At 31.6% G+C, this 12505-nt stretch overlaps 1 protein-coding gene across 2 annotated transcripts in view; it reads left to right on the top strand.

The window, feature by feature from the left end:
- The window catches only part of LOC105196442 (dual 3',5'-cyclic-AMP and -GMP phosphodiesterase 11), a 103545-nt gene that overhangs the window by 17444 nt on the left and 73596 nt on the right, over positions 1-12505 (top strand). The gene's annotated exons all lie outside the window — the stretch shown is intronic.

Raw genomic sequence — 12505 nt, 5'->3', positions numbered from 1 at the left:
ATTTGCATCTCTAACCGAGTGAAATAATATATATAAACGAAGAAAGCATATTTGGTCGAAGCAATTTTTGATACTTAATAATATTTTTGCAATATATTTTACAATTGGTAAACCTTTGAAAAAGCGTTTTCTTCACTAAAACAAATAAAAACATTTAATTTTTACATATTTTTGTCATCTGAATACGAATATGACACTTAAAAATGGCGGTCGAGACCGGAAATACCGCAAAATCACAAAAAAACTTAAAATTTAGTCTATTTCCAAAAATATTAATTTTAGAAACAAAAGTTTTAGACAAAAAATGAGAACTTAAAAAACTCTACAAAAAAGGTTATATACATTATTTACGTAAACTCCTTTATTTCATCGGTATGTAAAAAAAATTATTTTTACATATTTATTACAATTCAATGCACTGTATAAGGTATGTTGTATGTTTGCGTGTGTGCACGCTAACGTTTTGTAGTGGCGGTAAGCAGAACTACAGGCGTTCGTAGTATCCCGAGGTCATAGCGGAAAAATCCTGTTTTGAAAGTTACACGATAAATTGAGACACCCATGTGATACAGATTGCGTGGGCGGGGGAGAGGCTTTGCCTCTTCCTCTGCACCCCCTCCCCGTATTTTTTCTAACTCAACCTAACCCTATTTTAGTTATAATTTAGCAAAGGATATCCAATTGACCACGTTGCAATATTAGATTTGAAATTATGTAACTAAAATAGAGTTGGGTTGGGTTAGGAAAAATATGGGGAGGGGATGCAAGAAGCCCCTCCCCAGCCCTTCTTCCCGATATCCGCCCACGTCGAAGTTACTAATCTTAACGCATTATTTCCGAACTATGGTATACATTGATGCAAGATATTCTTTTTGTCAAGAGAACTATCAATGAATAAGTTATTTTGAATAAGAACACGTAGGCAGAAAGAGGAAAGTCGATTAGAACGCGAGCGTAATAAGCGTATAAGCATTTTAATTGTAAATGTTGAGATAACAGGAATGCTAGATGTTTCACATTCATGATACATCTAGGATCATCTTTAGTTGCAATTAAGTTAAATAAGGTAACATCACTGGCTGCTTATCCGACATATGTATTTTATCAATAAAATTGCAATGTTGCTGAGATCAGTTGTTGAATCGTTAAAAAGAAATCAAAATTTGTATAAAAAACGAAAGAATCCAACGAAACTTAGCGGGTCCAGAAACAATTACAGAATTTTGCGGCTGTTGCGCAACTATTATATGTAAACAAAAATTTACTATTGTGGAGCTGCTTGTTATATAATTGTGAATAATTTTATAACAATATTCTTTAACAATGAAAAATGTGCAGAAATACGTTGAATTAATACGAAAATAGATGATCGATTGAACGTTGTCAAAAGTAAACGCGGCAACGTTCTTAAAAACTCGATATCTTATCACTAATTGCAACCGTGAATTACAATATAAAAAAAATAAAAGATTATATAAAGTTGTTACGAAAAGGCCTGTTTTTAATGTATTTGAGAAAGTAGACAAACATCATTTTTTATAGTTTTTGAAGCGAGAAATCCTGATGGTCTAGTAAAATTACGTCATATTATAAGATATAGAGTTCAGAAAAATGTATGGCGTCGCGAGATAGGACGTTACGCACGTATCGATAGTACATAGCAGGGTCAAATTGAAAGGGCTTGTAGCCAAGATTTTTTGTAGGATTCTCTTTTTAATGTTTTCCTTAATTGAGTTAGGTATAACTAGTATACACAGATAAATTAAATAGTTTGAAACATTCATTTATGAATTAAATATTTAATTTTTACGTTAAAAATAAATAATTTACGGTTCTGATGTCTCACGTTTCTTATAAGACAATTTTCTTGATTTTCTCACGAGCAAAATCTTTGACGATATCTTTGAAAGGCAAAGATTTTGTTAACTCGTTCTCTATTGAAAGCAGTAGAAAAGCGTACAATTTTTTTTACTCTTAACGATTACTTTAATTTATTTTTTATCAATGACAATTTCCAAATTGACCTTTCTGATGAACGTTTTGTAATATATGATATTTTTGCAGGGAGTGTCCTAGTTGCGCACAGACCCGATTAAACATCACCAATCATAGCGGCCGATGCTTAGAGTATTTCCGTTGGTTGGGTTAGATTAGATTACGTGATTGGTAGTGTCCGATTGGATCTGTGCGTAACTGAGACTAACCTTTTTTGCATACTTGGTATAAATTACATGTATAAAAATAGCTGATTTTAATTGGTGTTATTTCAACTTTGAAATCTTTTTTTAATTGCACCAGTCACTCAGTATATCGCATTATCCTATTAATTCGTACTCAAAATTTGAAGAAATTTTGATTTTTTAATCTGTAGAGTAGAGAACTATCTTAAGAAATAAAAGTTTTTGATCTTATTTTATTGAAATTGTTTAAATAATTTATTATTACCTATTTATTTTAATTAAATAAAAAATTGATATATTATCATTTTTTTGTTTTATAAAAATTATTTATTGCAGAATAAATTTAGTTTGAAATAGTTTTGAAAATAATTAATTTAAAAAGCCGGCAATGAGGCCTCTGGCGGTCAGTTCGTCTAATGGATAATTTGGCCCTGGTATACATAGTATGAAGATATCATGTTTTGACATTAAAAATACAGAATATTTTAGAAAAAATGCTACAAGTACTACTAGTAAAATTATGAAGTGCAAAAAATAGTTTTTGCGTCTACAGGGCGCTTTGCGGCGATCCGTTGAGTGGCAGAAGATCTCTCAAATACATTCGTGCAAGCACACGACTGTTGTGTCCGATATTTTTGGTAATAAATATAGCATTTTTATCAGACATTTTGATGTGGAGATCTCGGCCCCAAAGTTTGTTACCTTATTTCAGTTACCTGTATACATCATCTATATACAATACTGCAAGTTACTGCAAGTGAGACATGAAACACACAAGTAATACGAAATCTGTCGCGTAATTGTCAATTTCTTTTTACCAAAAATTTTTTTGTCTTTTTTTGCTTTTGATGTTGCGAGTTATTGAATGATCCACCAGTTTTAACGTATGAGTTATGCTGGAAAAAAAAATTTCTTTGTAGATTCGTTAACGCTGACGCTAAATTCTACCAAGTTGTTATCTCGATATATCATGATAATACCACGAACGCTACCTCATCAGTTGCATAATCCGACATGACGCCTCAACATGTCTGTACATTCGTGTATCGGTACGACATAACACGCGGAGCACGCTTACGTGACGCGGAATCAGGTATTAAGGCTCTTGACTCTTCAGCCGAGAACTCCGCGTCGACGGTAGCGACATTTCGTCGCGGACAAAACTAGAACTAATACACGTGAAACGTGACAGATTGACGATGAGATGTTGTCGTACATATCATTTTGTTATTATGTGTTTCATTGTGAAAATATGACTTGTCTCGTATTTACCAAATTGGCCGCGAGTAAAAATGGACCGCGAGTAAAGTTTCTTTGAATTTTATACATAAAAGTACATTTTTTACTTCTTTCAATAGCTATCTGTGTTTTGCTGTCTGAATAGGCGTCACTTTACGTGCTTTTTACGACTATATTTACTGACTGCTAGGCGAAAAATGGACAGTCGTGACCGATATTTAGAAGTGTTTTAAAGCCATCTGCTTAGTCTGTTTTATCCAAATTGGCTTTATTTACAAATGGCATGTTTGACAAAATTACGTGTCATTTCACGCAATTTCTTGCTTCCGACGTCACGACTTCAATCGGTCGCGGCGAGTACTCAGGAGCCTTAAAGTTTTTTTATTTTAATACGTTATAATGCATTAGAAAAAAACGAATACATGTTTAATCAATGGAAACGTAGAGAAAAAGAGGGTATTATGATTATTATAGACATTATAGCTACCCTCATTATTTCCGTTATTAGGTGACGAATTGTAACAATTGTTTATAAAATTATTCAATCAGTAGCCCGCGGTTTTTTAATGGCGCTAATGTGCCAATACACAATTGCTAACAATTGCTGTAAAATATTTTTACTTTTGAGCACTTCGACACTTTTTCAAAGTATATTTTAGCATTTAATTACACATATTTTCTCATTGTTTTTAAACTTGACCGTATTATCACACGAATGAATGTACACTCTGTTTTTTGTTATTTAACTTTTTATTTAGCTGTACATTCTTCGAGTTATGCAAAGTTAAATAATAACATAGGATTTTGTTAGTAAAATAAAAATGAGTGCCATATTACCTCCTTATTATTTTCCTCTATTGTCATATTATTCTCCTCTATTAAATTATTGAAAATGCACAAGACACAAAAATTGGGAGTGAAACTTGTTTTAAACATTTATAATTAAATTTTTTAAATCATGTCAAAGTTTAGGATAAAATTTTATTTATGAACTTACATAATATTGTGCAATGCAAAAAATATTCAAGAAGTTAGAATGTGAGCGCATATATTAAAATACATTTTTGTAGAGATATATATATATAAAATATATATAAAACTTTAAATAAAATTTTGAAATCTGTCGCAAATCTATTGGTCGCAAATCTATTCTCCAGACAGGACAACATTTATTAAATTGTATGACAAAATCTTGAAGAATTATAATTTGTACGTATATTTACATAAATAGGTTAAAATTACATAAAAGTATTAACCTTTTATAAAATATTGATAACTGTTTGCGTAATTAATTTTAAAATAATAATTTAATAAAACTATAATGATATGGCGAATCATCTTAATGGTATATTTACAAAAAATTGATAATTATTAATTTTTTGTGGAAAAATAGTTATTTTTAATTTTAGATTTGGGCTTAAATTTTATTTGCATTTTACAGAATAAAAATGAATTTTTATATAAAGTAATATTTGAAAATAGCCGAGAAACAGTAATTGTGGCAGATATATCTAAATTAAGTTGCTGACACTGTACAGCCTAAATTAGTTGTTGAAACAAAAAACCGAAATTGATCTGTAATTAAAAATGTTAAATGCATACAGTAAACCTAAAAAAAATTGTTAAAAATTATAAATTGTTAAAATTATGTCTTCATGTAGAAAAAGGTTTATTTTTTGGCCATTATTTTTTATTAAATTGTCAAAACAGTATATCTTTAAAAATAAATTACTTTTTTAGTTTTATTGTGCAGAAAAAATATTTGTAATCGTTTTATTTAATTTAACGTCTCAAAATCGCAAATCAGCGCATTAAGTCGTTTTTTTTTAGATATTGTGAGCAAATTTAAAAAAGAAAACATGTTTTAAGAAAAACAATCGCAGGTTCGAAATCTTATCTGATCTCAGATCACTCAAACCGCTAGAACTCCATAAAGCAATCGCGTTCAAATTTTAAGAAAATATTTTTAAATAGTCATTATTTACGAAATTGTAAAAAATCAAGTTTTTTGACACTACAAATGGGTCAGCCTCCTTAAAGTTCAATAACTTATTTTTTGTATTTTTGGTTGCTACCGAAAAACGAATCTGAGCGTGAAATGTCTATTATGTCAGGATTTTGAGAAATCTTATTAAAGTTACTAAAAAATCACAATTTTGGCATTTTTTAATATGTAATATGGATTAAAGTATGCTATAAACTTCTGCAAAATTTGAAACTGTAGCTCCAATCTACCATTATTAGAGGTGGGCGATTTTGTCAAAAAAATCGATTTTTTAAATTGATACAAATCGCAGACTTGAGAATCGATTTGATAACAAATCGCATAAACCGTTTGAAGAATCGATCCGTCAAAGATCAATCCTTTTATTTAATTTTACAAGGTACTAAATATTATTTAAAATAACTACACAGTTCTTTATATCAGTGAAAAATGATAATGGAATTGAAGTCGAATCGACATCAAAATGATGATTTCGACATTGAATTGATGACGAAAGTATCATTTTGATGTCGATTCCATTATCATTTTACGCTGTGTAATAGCATATTTTTGAATAAATATAAAACATCAATAATTATAATTTATTAATATATATTTATTGCTCTTTAATTTTACACACACACACGCACACGCACACGCACACACACACACATATCTTTTCATACATAGTGGAACTAGAAGACCTACTGCTTTGAAAACATAGAGGAGATGAAAAGGGACAAGAAAGTCTTATACCATTTTGCGATAATCGCTGTAATTATCGAGTTATAAAATATAACATCTGAGCCAATGTTCGGTGACGTCGCGCCATCGCGCCTAGCTCGTAGGCAACGTTGCGCGGCAGGAAAGGTGACGCGTTGTTGACTGAATTGGCACGGCTCGACGGTCTGAATTCGCCACATCGCGTGTATAGTCGTGAGCTAAAAAGTTGCAACACATTTTCTTCGATTGTTTTTGAAATGTAGACTTGCTCATCAAACGGCGAACGTCATTGGTTCTTACCTGTGGATCCAACCAATTAAGCATCAAACTATCTACCATCAAAAAAAATGTGTTGCAACCTTTTAGCTCACGACTATACATACACTGCAATTGTATTATGTTAGCTGAAGCTTCTCCTTATACATTTCATAAATAACACATTTAATTTTTGCAGTGTACGTACACGCGGTGAGACGAATTCAGATCGTCGCGCCGTGCAAATTCAAACAACGACGCGTCACTTGTCCCACCGCGCGCCGTTGTGTACGAGCTAGGAGCGATAGCACGGCGTCACTGCACATTGGCTCAGACAATTTTATAACTCGATAATTATAGCGAATTTCGCAAAATGATATAAGACTTTTTTGACCCTTTTTATCTCCTTTATACTCTCAAAGCGGAAGGTTCTCTAGTTCCCGGACACCCTGTATATATCAATAGAAGTCCAATATTAAAATAATAATGTAAAAAAAATTTAGTCAAAACTTTTGTTGGGATCACACAAACCCTCAGTGAATGTTAAGGCTTACCTCACCTCAGGAATATATAAATGTCGTATCTTGTACAATTTTTTTTTTTAGAATTAAATGTGTACTTATGCGGGTTAGATTAGATAAAGTCAGTTTCAATGAGATTAAGTATAACCTTAAAACTATTCTGGTTTTGTTTATTTTTTATCTTATATTGGTTAGGGATGGGCAATCTCGATTTGATCTTTTAAAGAATTGATTCTTTTGTATATGATACGCGATAGAGACCCTCTAGGGTCTTTAATACCCGATTAGATCGATCCTACAGTTTCGATTAATTGGGTGAATTGATTCTTGAGATTAAAGATCGAATTTATAAAAGTATAAGCAAAGAGGAACCTGAGAGTGACCATGCCAGCTTTTTTCTTATAACGCTAAAATTCCCGGCGCACTAAAAACGCACATCTATTCTGGTCGGAATATGAACTAAAATTACATTCATTTTACGATACTGTCGATAAAAATGGTTCAAGTTTGTGCTAAAATCATATGGTGGGGGTACTCTTACTGCATGATTTTAGCACAGACTTGAACCGTTTTTATCGACAAAGTCGCAAAATAAATGTGATTTTAATTAACATTTTGAGTCGACTCAACTAATATATATAAAGCACTCACAGTTTATTAATTGCAAAGGTTAATGACCTTTCGAAAAAATAGTTTTAGATTATGTTTACACATTCAACTAAAAAATTATCTAAACCAAAATATTCCGCCATAGAAACAAGTCTAATACAGTACTGGACTTCTTCAGGAACTAATGTGAACTTAAGTAATATCGCCATTAAATACTTGCCTACTTTAGCAAGATCAGTTCTTTCAGAATGACTTTTTTCCCGTACTGATAATATAATGATAGACAATCGCAATCAATTAAAAAATGACAGATTTTCTAAATTATTATTTTTTTCTAAATATGACAGATTGGCATCTTTCAGAATGAGTTTCATAAACGAAATAACGTGCAACATATATATATATATATATATATAGAATATTCGTTAACGGTTGTCTCCATGTTTTACCATAGGAGTATGATTTATCGACGGATATGTACTTCTAATATATTATTATTTTAGAAATTACAAATGCGTGCTCCTATGGTAAAACATGGAGACAATCATTAACTCCCGCATAGCACATAATATTGCTGCAATATTGCAATATTGCGGTAATATTGCAAAGATATATTGCAGTAATATTGCTGCAATGTTTAATGTACACGAAAATTTATTGCAGTAGTATTACTGCAATATTTCGGTAATATTACTGAGATATTGCAGTAATATTCTTCAACATTATATAATATTAAAGAATATTACAGACATGTTGCTGTAATATTGCTGCAATAAATTGTATCCGCAAAAAATTGTCATAGGAATATTATTGCAACATCTCAATAATATTGCTGTAACATTACTGCAATATATTATGTCCGCGAAAATTTGTCGTAGTAATATTACTGCAATATTTCAGTAATATTTCTGACATATTGCAATAATATTTCTGTGACTAATTTTCACGGACGTAATATATTGCAGAAATGTTACAGCGGTATTACTGAGATATTGCAGTAATATTTATATTCTCAAGCGGTCACCCATTCAAGTCGCGACTGCGGTCAACGTTGCTTAACCTCTAAGATCGCTGCGAACTAATCCCTTGTAATGACCTGTGAACACTTAGTGCTAATTTGTGTATATAACTGATAGAACAGGTCAATACACGTTATTTGTTTAATAAAAAATGCAACTAGAAAAAATATGTTACTATAATGCAATAATTAAATTAAATAAGAAAAAATTTATAAATTATTTCTCTAAATGTTTATTTTTTATTTATCATAAATATTTTTTGAAATATTTTATAAAATATTTTACTAAACATTAATTTTTTATTTAGCATAAATATTTTAGAAAATATTTTATGAATATTTTAATAAAATTTTGGATAAAAATTTTTATAAGTTTTTTGTCATGTACATAAAATATGTATGAAATATTTTTATAACATTTATGAAAAATATTTATAATAAATGTTTATTAATATTTATCGTAAATATTGTATGCTATCTGAGTATATCATATTGCAATATTGCTGCAATATCATAGCAATATTATAATGTGATATATCGCATTCTAATATTTTTATAATATTGTAATGTGAAATATTGCAATATTACTGCAATGTCATAACAATATTATAATGCGATATATCGCATTCCAATATTTCTGCAATACCACTGCAATATTGTAATATGACATCATATGGCAATATTGTTGCAATGTCATAACAATATTGTTACGTCCGACGGTGGCACAAGGCACTCACGCGCACTCACGCACAATAAATAATTAAGCAGATTCTTTAAAAGAAACTGAGACGTTTATTAGAACACGTCTGTCACCGAAACGAGGCTCCAGACGTCAGCAACATAAAAACAACCGTCGTCAACGAGCGACCGTCAACTCATTACTATCGATTACATAAACTATACGGTGACACATTACAAATATCGCACGACCGTAATAATATTATAATGCGATATATCGCATTCCAATATTTCTGCAATACCACTGCAATATTGTAATATGATACATCATATTGCAATATTGCTGCAATGTCAAATTAATGCTACAATGCGGTATATTGCATTCTAATATTTCTACAATATCACTACAATATTGTAATATGAAATATTATATTGCAATATTGCTGCAATGTCATAACAATATTATAATGTGGTATATCGCATTCTAATATTTCTACAATATTTCTACACTGCAATATCGCTGTAATATTACTGCAATATCTTAATATTGTTGCAATATTGTTGCAATATTATGTGCTATGCGGGCTAACACCTTATATACATATAGGGGAAAGTAGGTAAATTGCACGCACTTAAGGAAAATTTATCGCAGTGAAGTGATTTTTGAAGTTGAAATCGATACGAATACAGAAATAGAAACTTTAAACATTTTTTTTATCATTATGTATTGTAACATAACAATTTTTCATTTGGTAATGCTATATTCAGCAAAAAAAGGCAAGTGGATAAACGAAAAAATTTCTCGGGCCTTGGGTAATTGTACGTGTGGTTGGATAAATGTACGAGGAGGAAAAATGAGGTTATAACCCATTCATTTAGCTGCACTACACTGCACTACACTGTACTAGTGGCACTATAGTTGGTCTCACGTGGTCTCACGCTTTTCAAGATGGATGCGTAAAATTGTCTACTGTGAACTTGATTTGATAAAAAAACAATTACTCAATGATTATTTAAGGAAATTTAATAAACAATAGCTCGAAAAACGTACGAAAAAATTTTTGTTAGGTATAACAAGATTAAATGATTAAATTAAAAATACAGACTTATTGCCTTATTTTCTGAACGCTGAAATCGCAACAAAAATCATGATTTTACTTTTTCTTATTTTTTTAATTAACTACGTTTTTAAATGATATAACGTATGGTTATACATATATTAAAAAAATATCTTCAGCCTACAAATATCGTTGTGATATAATCTGTATTCATGGGAAGATGCCAAACAACGAAGCGTACAATTATCCAGTGCGTACAATAACCCTATTTTCCCCTAAAGCTCATTTCTAAAAGCACAATATTATTTTTTAATGTCATCTCTTTGACGGACGATATTTGTTTTTTTACGTACAAGTGTAAAAATTTTATACAAAGAAGATGTTTCTACGATCAACGGTTCATCAGAAGCTGACAACAAAACTAATTTTTCAATTTTTTTTGTTTTTCTTATGAAATTGTTACGTCCGTTATACATTATAGTTTATACTTTAATTACGGAGAAGAATTTTTAAATCTACAAGCGTAATTCAAAAATTTGAAACTTAGAAACTTAATAATAATAATTTGTAAAAACGGACGACTTTAAAATCCCTTTAAGGTTGGAATTATCTGTATACGCGAATATTTTTAAAACAGATCTTTTTATTGATGATACAGATTGAAAAATTATCTTGCAGAATTAAAGTACGGACAATAATGAAGAATATAAATTAACAAAAAGTACAAGCTACAATTTGATATAAAAAACGAAAAAAAAATTATAAAAATATAGTTTTGTTAGAAATTTTAGACTCTACGTACGTATAAAATAAGTATGGTGCACCATTGGAATTACAACAAAGAACAATATTGTGCTTCAGATTGAGCCTAGAAGCTTAGTATAAGAGAAATGATGATTCGAAAATTTGGTAATTGTTAAGAATACCCACTGCACCTCCGATTTTGACGAAATTAGGCTCATTCGACGCGTTTTCACTCAAAATGAAAGAATCTGGCAAGAAAAAGTGTTGCTCTGGTCCGCGAATCGAGATATCAAGTGTTAAAGTTGGCGATTGCACAGGTTAAGATACCTGTCATCTCGGCGTTATGTAGCAAACTGAGTATGCGCTTTGGGCACGTTTGCATGCTCCATGGGCACACACATACAAAAAGTGCGCGAATTTGAAACATAAATACAGAGCAATATAAGTGATTCAGTGATAAATGAATAAATTAATTAAGTTATCGTGCGGAAAGTAAATGCTTAAAAGGGGGAGGGGCTTTGCCCCTCCCCCCGCCACCCTTTTTTTAACCCAACCCAACCTGAATCTTAGTTTTAAAAAATTGTTTTGCATGAAAGTTGAAACTACCTATGTCTGTTTTACAGTGAAATTAACTTTTATCTTAATTTGCATGATACAAAGCACTTTCCACGTGAAGCGAGGTCCATCCCCATCCCACTTTCTCCACCCCCAGCGTACCCTCCCCCACAGATGTCTGCTTTGCAGCCAAATTAATTGTTATTTTAATTTACATGATAGAGGGGGCTTTTTACGCGGAGCGAGGTCCATCCCCACCCCACCCTTTTCACCCCCCGCGCGGGGGGGTGGTGGGAGTGGAAAGGGTGGGGTGGGGATGGACCTCGCTCCGCGTAAAAAGCCCCCTGTATCATGTAAATTAAAATAACAATTAATTTGGCTGCAAAGCAGACATCTGTGGGGGAGGGTACGCTGGGGGTGGAGAAAGTGGGTTGGGGATGGACCTCGCTTCACGTGGAAAGTGCTTTGTATCATGCAAATTAAGATAAAAGTTAATTTCACTGTAAAACAGATATCGGTAGTTTCAACTTTCATAAAAACAATTTTTTATTTAAAACTAAGATTCAGGTTGGGTTATTATAAGAAATATTGTACAGATTCATAAATTTCAAAATTTTTATTTAACACTTTTTAAATAAATTAAGTTACTAAAACGCATGCGCATGCGGTCACCAGCATGCAAACGTGACCACAGCGCATGCTCAGTTTGCTACATAACGCCGAGATGACAGGTATCTTAACCTGTGCAATCGCCAACTTTAACACTTGATATCTCGGTTCGCGGGCCAGAGCGACACTTTTTCTTGCCAGATTCTTTCATTTTGAGTGAAAACGCGTCGAATGAGCCTAATTTCGTCAAAATCGGAGGTGCAGTGGGTATTCTTAACAATTACCGAAAATTTTGCGTGCAGAATAAGTTTGAAGAATAACAGAACAGTAAT

This window comes from Solenopsis invicta, chromosome 12 (genome assembly GCF_016802725.1).
Source record: "Solenopsis invicta isolate M01_SB chromosome 12, UNIL_Sinv_3.0, whole genome shotgun sequence".
Lineage (NCBI taxonomy): Eukaryota > Metazoa > Arthropoda > Insecta > Hymenoptera > Formicidae > Solenopsis > Solenopsis invicta.
The sequence above is the reverse complement of the archived record's forward strand: the minus strand, read 5'-3'. Positions and strand labels throughout refer to the sequence as shown.